The following is an 8,986-nucleotide window of genomic DNA, read 5'->3' on the forward strand; positions in this document are numbered from 1 at the left end:
GAGTGAGGTAAGTCAGAGGAGTGAACTGCAGTTCATTTGGAACTAGTGGAGGGGCGTTCTACAATGAACTACGTTCGTTCTTCGTTCAAGAACTACAAATTGATGGCATGATAATGGGAGAAGCGACACGAGTTTGTATGAGCAGTAGACAAATATCTTTGAGCTGTAATGCTTACTCACCCAGTATAGACTACAGAGATCTTGGTGATAGCAAAGACCATAGGAAATAGCGGAGAGATGAAGAGAAAGATGATACATAAAATAGATAGTGTAGAGAAAGATGGAATGATAGTGTAGATATAAACAGAGAAAACTTCTATAATTGTATAGCAGAAAACTGCTATATTTGTATTCTGTGATATAAATGAAACTTCACTCTTTCATTTCTCGTTTATGACGTGCTGCTAATATTTTTTAAATTTTTGCTGAGGAAAATCGTCCATAGTAACCCTATTATAGCTAGTGCTATAGGACTACGAATTTGGATTACAATATGCGGTGGCTCATACTAATCATCTATAACATAACCATAGAAAAACGAATACTATTCGTTTGTCTCCGGTATAAGTAATGAAATTCAAAGTCCTATTGCCAACTATTCAATGCATTATTATAACAAATAAGTGAATAGACGGCCTACTGCCAACTATTCAATACATTTTACAAAATTATAAATTTTCGTATGAGATGTTCTGGAGATAAAATACAGTTATATTTAATCCAACTATAAAGTGCTGTTTTCCTGAATTGACCGAATTTGAACGCCCATTTTCGGGGGGATTTCGATCAGAGATAAACGAACCACACCACCTGGATGCGGATACCCACATAAGCACTAGACTTGTGCTTGACTAATGAGGGAATGACAATGTGAGTTTAATAGTTTCACAGTTTTTGGTGGGTTCCAAAACACAGGAGAGAGATAATAATAATAATAATATCGAGTGACCTGGCTTGCTCAGGTCTGGTGTCAGAGTTTTGAGGTCGCAACTGTTCAATTTCAGGGCCTCTGACATGACCTAACGACTGCTTTTTAGGCAGCCGGGACCGACAGATTAACGTGTCCATCCGAAACACGGGAGTGGCCCGAGATAAATATCTTGCCCGGGCCGGGATTTGAACCCGGGCCTCTGAATCATAAATCAATAATTAAGGAGAGAGATGAGTTTGTAGCTTATAATAATAATTACAAGGTTTAAAAAATGAGTGAACATTTTCTCCTTCTATCCTCTCTGTTTCCTTCATCTCCTTATTCATATTTTCCTCCTCCATCTCCTTCTCATTCTTATTGTCCTTTCATTCCACCTACACCATCCTCCAGCATCATCATTACTCGTCATCAAATTATACTAGTAGTTCTGTGAACAGTAGACCTCACGCAGTATTCTCATCCACAAGTACCTGATTGAAACTAAAGACCTTATGGAAATACAGCAATAGACTGGCTTCTCCACACATCTGTGTAATCACTTGTCAGCTGATTTATGATGAATAATTCTAGTCTGATTTTTTACTCTAATATTGGCGTATGAAGGAGGCTCCTTTTTCCTTTATATTATCCTTGAAAAACAAAATTTCCAAAAAACCTTGTATATACGTCGACGCGCAATTAAAAAAGGAACATACCTGTCAAATTTCATGAAAATCTATTACCGCGTTTCGCCGTAAATGCGCAACATATAAACATTTAAACATTCAAACATTCAAACATTTAAACATTTAAACATTTAAACATTTAAACATTAAACATTTAAACATTTAAACATTTAAACATTTAAACATTTAAACATTTAAACATTTAAACATTAACATTTAAACATTTAAACATTTAAACATTTAAACATTTAAACATTTAACATTAAACATTTAAACATTAAACATTTAAACATTTAAACATTTAAACATTTAAACATTTAAACATTTAAACATTTAAACATTAAACATTTAAACATTTAAACATTTAAACATTTAAACATTAAACATTTAAACATTTAAACATTTAAACATTTAAACATTTAAAATTTAAACATTTAAAATTTAAACATTAAACATTTAAACATTTAAACATTTAAACATTTAAACATTTAAACATTTAAACATTTAAAACATTTAAACATTAAACATTTAAACATTTAAACATTTAAACATTTAAAATTTAAACATTTAAACATTAAACATTTAAACATTTAAACATTTAACATTTAAACATTTAAACATTTAAACATTTAAACATTTAACATTAAACATTTAAACATTTAAACATTTAAACATTTAAACATTTAAACATTTAAACATTTAAACATTTAAACATTTAAACATTTAAACATTTAAACATTTAAACATTTAAACATTTAAACATTTAAACATTAACATTTAAACATTAAACATTTAACATTTAACATTTAAACATTTAAACATTTAAACATTTAAACATTTAAACATTTAAACATTTAAACATTTAAACATTTAAACATTTAAACATTTAAACATTTAAACATTTAAACATTTAAACATTAAACATTTAAACATTTAAACATTTAAACATTTAACATTTAAACATTTAAACATTTAAACATTTAAACATTTAAACATTTAAACATTTAAACATTTAAACATTTAAACATTAAACATTTAACATTTAAACATTTAAACATTTAAACATTTAACATTTAAACATTTAAACATTTAAACATTTAAACATTAAACATTTAAACATTTAAACATTTAAACATTTAAACATTTAAACATTTAAACATTTAAACATTTAAACATTTAATCATTTAAACATTAAGAGAAATGCCAAACCGTCGACTTAAACTGTTAAGTAATATCAGGTAAAAAACCTTTTAGCTCTCAGAGATCTTATGATTGGAACTGAAACTATAAACTAATCATTATTTATTATTTAACAGTAATTACTACGGAAATGATTACATAGTACCATACCATTATGCCAAAACCTTTTTTCTGTAAAAACTTATGTAAAACATAAATAGTTTCGGCTTTCAAGTCAATTCCAATTTTATTCCAAAATCCCATTTTATTCAAGCTTTCATTTGTTAAAATTATAACTTCCTACAACCAAGACCTAGTTAACTTGGTGCCATTAGTTCACCTAAGTAAGCCAGTTCAGTTGCAGATGAACGGCAGAGCCCATCACTCAGCCTGCTCGCCTGTGATTGGCCGATGGCGGCTCGAGGTGTGACCACGTGACCCGAGTATCGATTCGAGCGCGCAAGTCGAAGGCGGCATTTTTAAAAATATTTTCCTCTTCAACTCTGACTACGCTCCGAAACCGTCCCCACCCTCTCATACTCTCTTTCCTCTCTCTTCATTTATTTATCAGCCTCTCCGCAACTCCATCACTCTCATTCATTCATCATGCTCTCTCTGTCTCGTCCACGCTATTCCTCTCTCTGAATAGAGTCACTCTACTTTTAATTCTACTTTTCATTTTTTGCTGGTCATGCCTAGAGATATTTTATTAGTTTTTCTTCTCCCATGTATATGCATTTATGTGTAATTGTATTATGTACATTTTATTTTTATTTTTGCTTGTGTATGTATGTGTATGATTAAATCGTTTGTTTTCTTTTTGACAATAAATGAATTTGATTTTTGATTTGAAAAATTCTAATTCATTCTCTACTATTCCTCCTATTATAGTATTAGCCTTCCCTAATATTCTAACTTTATTCATGTCTCACTTCCTCTATCTTTTTGGAAAAGTATTATTATTAAGTAATAGAGGATTTTGATAGTTTACACTTATCCAAGAATGGACATTGATGATTTTTCAACTTCTCCGTTTCCTACAAAATCATTAAGATGGTATATTATAGAATAATTTGAATTGCATTTCACTTCTATATTGTTCTACAATGTTCTCCAGTTCGGAGATTTGCTACATATAAGCTAAAATTAACTATTATCTGATCCAGGATATCACTGTAAGCTTCTAGATGAATGGAGAAGTATAATCCAATCTCTGAAGAAAATCGTTCAATTTTAATTCTCTCTTCTCAACACTAAAGCTTTTTTTAACTCTCTCTTCTACCCTATTCCTTTTTCTCTTTTCATACAATTTCTTTACTTTGTTCCAATAGAGTGATTACTATGAGTGGGATATCTCAAGTTATACCCGAAGACAGCTATATTATACAAAATAAATAATACCAGAGAATAGATTTTCCCTCTATGGTAATACTTATACCATAGAGTAACTACAGTATAAATAGTAGTCATTGTAAACACTTTTCTTGGGACCTCCCAAAATTTGAATTCGTTTGCGTCCAAACCCCCTCCCCCTGAAGGCACTCTTGGTATATCAAATCAACTATATAAGAAATAGTTCCATGGTTATACTTTTCCAAGAGTGGGCGGTTATCCATTTCAATAAATATAGTTCACCGATATAATGCAGATACAAAATAATATTAGATTAGCGCAATTTAATTCGAAGATTCAAAATTCATTTTCACAAAGGAAAAAATAGAAGAAATATGAATTCTTGCTAGCTACAGAAGTGAAGTAAGCTATAGGCACAAGTTTACAAGGCTTTCATCTCTCTAATGATTATCAATTCGTACATATTTTTACTTTCACTAGAATTACTATTAATGCAATTGATTAACCTTGGTAATGATCATTCTTGCAAAGTCACATAATTATGTTATAACTTACATGAATATTTTGATGTACAGTTCTATTGAATTATTCTAGCATAAAAGAATAATTTATTTAAAATCCGAAATGTACGAAAACTTTTCTATTAGTGTAGAGAGGAGAGAAAAGTAATTTATGCTCTTCTCTCAACAAAAATTGAAAAATGTCAGATCTCCGTAATCTTTTATGCATACTGATGGAATTTATAGGAATAAAAATAAAAATCCAAGTACGCTTTTTTTAAAACTGTTCACTCACAACATGTTTCAATCTCTTGATAATGGCATCATAGCCAAAACATATTGTGAGTAAACAATTTCAAAAAAGAGTACTTGGATTTTCATTTTTATTCCTATTAAAGAGTAGCCCCAACGAAAAAAGACAATAATGGAATATATACACACTCTCTCTCGAGAATCCCAAAAATGTCAAGAAAGCTTCTCCAAGCTTACTTTGAGCTCCGTCCCATGTTAGTTCCACTTGATCGTCTCCATTCTATATAGCCCCATTCTATAGCTGCCCTATTCTGACCTGAATAGGAAAAGACACCTGATTTTGTATTAAACTAAAAAAATTGAGAACGAGGGGGTGGGGTTCTTGAAGATCAACGTGGCAACACTGTAACACACCGGATGCATCTGCCCTTTTCGAAAAAAGACCCTTTCACCTCATCACCCCCACCCTGGAGAGGACAAGCCCTTCTGCGTTTCTTCAGTGCATATGTCAGAAGAGGAGAAGCTCTCTGACGGGTCCTATCCCTACATATATCCCTATCTATATATATATGCATAATTACTTATATACAGAGTTCATATACATATACCCAGCCAAGACCTGGTCACATGTCAGTCAGTGAGTCCCCTGCTGCTATTATTACAGAGAAAAAGAGAAGAGAGAAAAAAAACTGAAGAAGACTGTGTGCAGTAGAAGTAAAGGTAGCCTATATATTTTATACACATCTTGCTGTACTATGCGATAGGAACAGGTTCTTCCAATCCACTCACTCACTCTACTCACACACTATATTCTTCGTGTATAAGAAACGAAGCAGAAAAAACTAAACTTGACCCCAACCGAAGACAAGCCGAAGGAGAAAATGGAAAGAGAAAAGGTAAGCAGGGGAAGAAGAAGGAAAAAACAATTGGGAGAAGAGGAAGAAGAAGATGGTATGAGAAAAGAAATGCAGAGGAGGGGAAGGAAAAGATGAAGGAGAAAAATAAAAAGAACAATAAGATGGTAAGAGAAAAACAATGCAGAGGTGGAAGAAATTTAAGAAGAGGTAAAGTAGGAGGTGGAGGAAGAGGATGACGAGGAGGAGGAGGAAGAGGAGAAAGACGATGATGAGGACGGGTGGGAGGAGGAGGAAGAAGAAAGAAGAGATCGAGGATAAGGAGACAGAAAAGTAGAATAAATCTTGATAAAGTATAATAAAGTTGAAGGAAGATGATGAAGTATGAAATAGAGTAGAACTAAAAAAGAGAAAGAGAGAAAACCTTTGAAATGAATAGGAAGGAAAACAATGTATGAAAGCATTGTGAAACGAAATAAAGGAAGAATGGAGATGACAAGAATAGGTAGAGAAAAACAGAATAGATTCTGAGGGGAGAGAATAAGAAAGAAGAATGGATGAAGAAATAAATTATAATAGAAGTAGAGTTGATGAAAAGAATGTGTCTTCAGTCTTCAGCTCTCACTGCTGATGCCTTTTGATGCTTCAATAATTCTTTTTCGTTCTTGAAAAGAGAGCTTCACATGAAATGGAGTATATAACCCTCGATTTCCTTCTTCTTCTTTCATTACTACTTTTCATTCTCTTTATTATACATAATTATGGTACTGTTGAAGCTTGAAATTAGTTGATATAGTTGGTTAGTGATACACCGATTGATATAGGTGTAGTGCCGGTTGCACAAAAGTCTGTGAAATTTTAATCGTGATTGAATTCCATTCTTGATTAAAAAGCTTACTCTGATTGGCTCTCGTGACATTTAATCATGATTTAAATTTCACAGGCTATTGTGCAGCCGGGCCTTAGATTTTAGAAAAATTTCACGATAGTGGGAAATTCTGAGCAAGTGTAAGACCAAGTACTATTTTTATCATAAAGAGTTTTCGAGATGAGCAGTAATAAATAATCGAATAGACCATTTTTCAAGTATACCAACATAAAGGCATACACAAAGGTGGGCATTCTCCAAACAACCGGAGAAGTTAGTGCATACCCAATGCACGCGTTTGGTTGAAATTAATTTTAAAATAACATTAGGACACCATTGATTGAATATTCTCATGGTTCTGAAATTGATCCTGCGGTATTACTAGAGAAAAGTTAGATTTTTGGGAAGGTTTGAATTTGAAAATGTCAGAAGCTGAATCATTAGGATGGAATTTAGATCATACTTACCTTGTAGTTAACCAAAATAAATTCTATAGTAATATTAGCTAGATCTAGAATGGCATTGCTGAAGCATTCCAACGGATTTAATATCTTACTGATCAAGTAAGATATCTGCTATTGAAGTCATACCAGGCCCCGGGCTTAGGTGACTGGTGCCCTGGAAAAATGATCTACTGGCCCCCTTTATTGCTATAATGTGAAAGCGAATAGTCTATGTTACTCATATTTTATGAAATACATAGAAAGAAAACACGTCTTTCATACACAAAACTGAAGACATTTATTAAATAATTCACATCTCCAGCAAAGATTATAGCTTAAAATTATATTTTTAAGATCCTACTTTGTACAAAGCATTTTAAATGACAGATTTTTTCTAGCCTTCAATTTTTGCAAAATTGTTTACTACATCAGAAAAATCTGAGCTTAGGGTTGAGTCTGTTCCACAACATAGTAACATGAGACAATTTAACTTGCTGTCTGAAAGAGCAATCCTCTCATTCTTCAGACGATTCAAAGCGGAAAATCCTCTCTCTGCAGAGCAGTTTGTGACAGGTAAGGTCAGAAAAATTGTAACAGCTACTTCAAGATTTGAGAAAGTACTTTACAATTCGTTTTTTATTATGTATTCATACACGTCATGGATTCCGCTAAATTTTTCCTGTTCCACATAGATTTTGAAGTGCATACATTCATTTTCAAATTTACTTCCAATGTCATTATTAGGGTAGGAGACATAAAGTTTGTCTGCAGCTTGAGATATGGCCTCTTTCTGTCATCATTTTTGAATAAGAGTGAAGAGTATTTCAAATTCATCATCAAAATGTTCATTAGCTAATTTTTGCAGCAACAAGCACCTGCAGATCCAACGAGGTCGAGTGAGTGGGCAGGGCTAGGTACAAACTTAGCAAAAGGGCACTGTTGTTCAATTCTGGCTTGAGTGGCTTGCAGTCCTGTATAAGCTCCAGACATAATGGCAGCATTATTATGATAATAATTATTATCATAATAATGAGCTATGGCTCTGTCCTTTGTTATCTTGCACTCTTGATTTCAGTATTACTTGACTATCTATATATTTTAGACAAAATTTTCAAATTATTTTAGGTAAAGTGTAAACTTTTGTGATGGATATTTTTTAGTGGGTAATTTGTTTCTCCAATTTATTTTTATTTATTATCTCTCTCATTTTGCGTCCCCAAAAATTTGGCGCCCTGGGCAGATGCCCAGTCTGCCCATTTATAGCCCGCGGCCTGAGTCATACTAGAAATGTCAGTAGATTCTCAGGTTGGATTTGGCATATTTATCTATTTCATGGTCAATACTTATAATTCGGATAAAAACATTAGACATTCGCCCAGTACTATCTTAGAACTTGATACTCCACTCTAAATGATTAATCTTACATACAATTTCAATTCCAAAAAATGTAAACTAAAACTTCCTCTGTTCCATAAACTGCTGTAAAGCATCGAATTTGGGTAGACAAAGATCCCTAACCGAAATAGTAATAGGTCTGAAAATAAAGTAACTGGCTAATATCGCCAAATAGATAATAACTAAGATTAGATAGCATCAGCTTGTTCTGGCTAAACGGTACAAAAACCTAAAAAGGATTTGAAGGAATTTGTTGCTAATAAATATATTATTATATAAAATATTTTGAAGATTGAGGTTAGGTATATGTATTCAGGGATCGGTGACCTAGAGATTGATCAAATCGAGCAACGTAGAATCTGACCAAAACCCCTTGGCAGAGCTCTATTGCAATCAAACAGTATGCAATGTGAAAAAACACATGATCACGTGGCTAATTATTAGGTAGCATGAAATAAATATTAGTGTATAGAATATTAGCTAGCATGTAGAGAGCATAACCAAAAAACCAAATAAAAATAATTAAGTGTATTCAGGAAATAGGAG

The sequence above is a fragment of the Nilaparvata lugens genome, chromosome 2 (genome assembly GCF_014356525.2).
Source record: "Nilaparvata lugens isolate BPH chromosome 2, ASM1435652v1, whole genome shotgun sequence".
Classification (NCBI taxonomy): domain Eukaryota; kingdom Metazoa; phylum Arthropoda; class Insecta; order Hemiptera; family Delphacidae; genus Nilaparvata; species Nilaparvata lugens.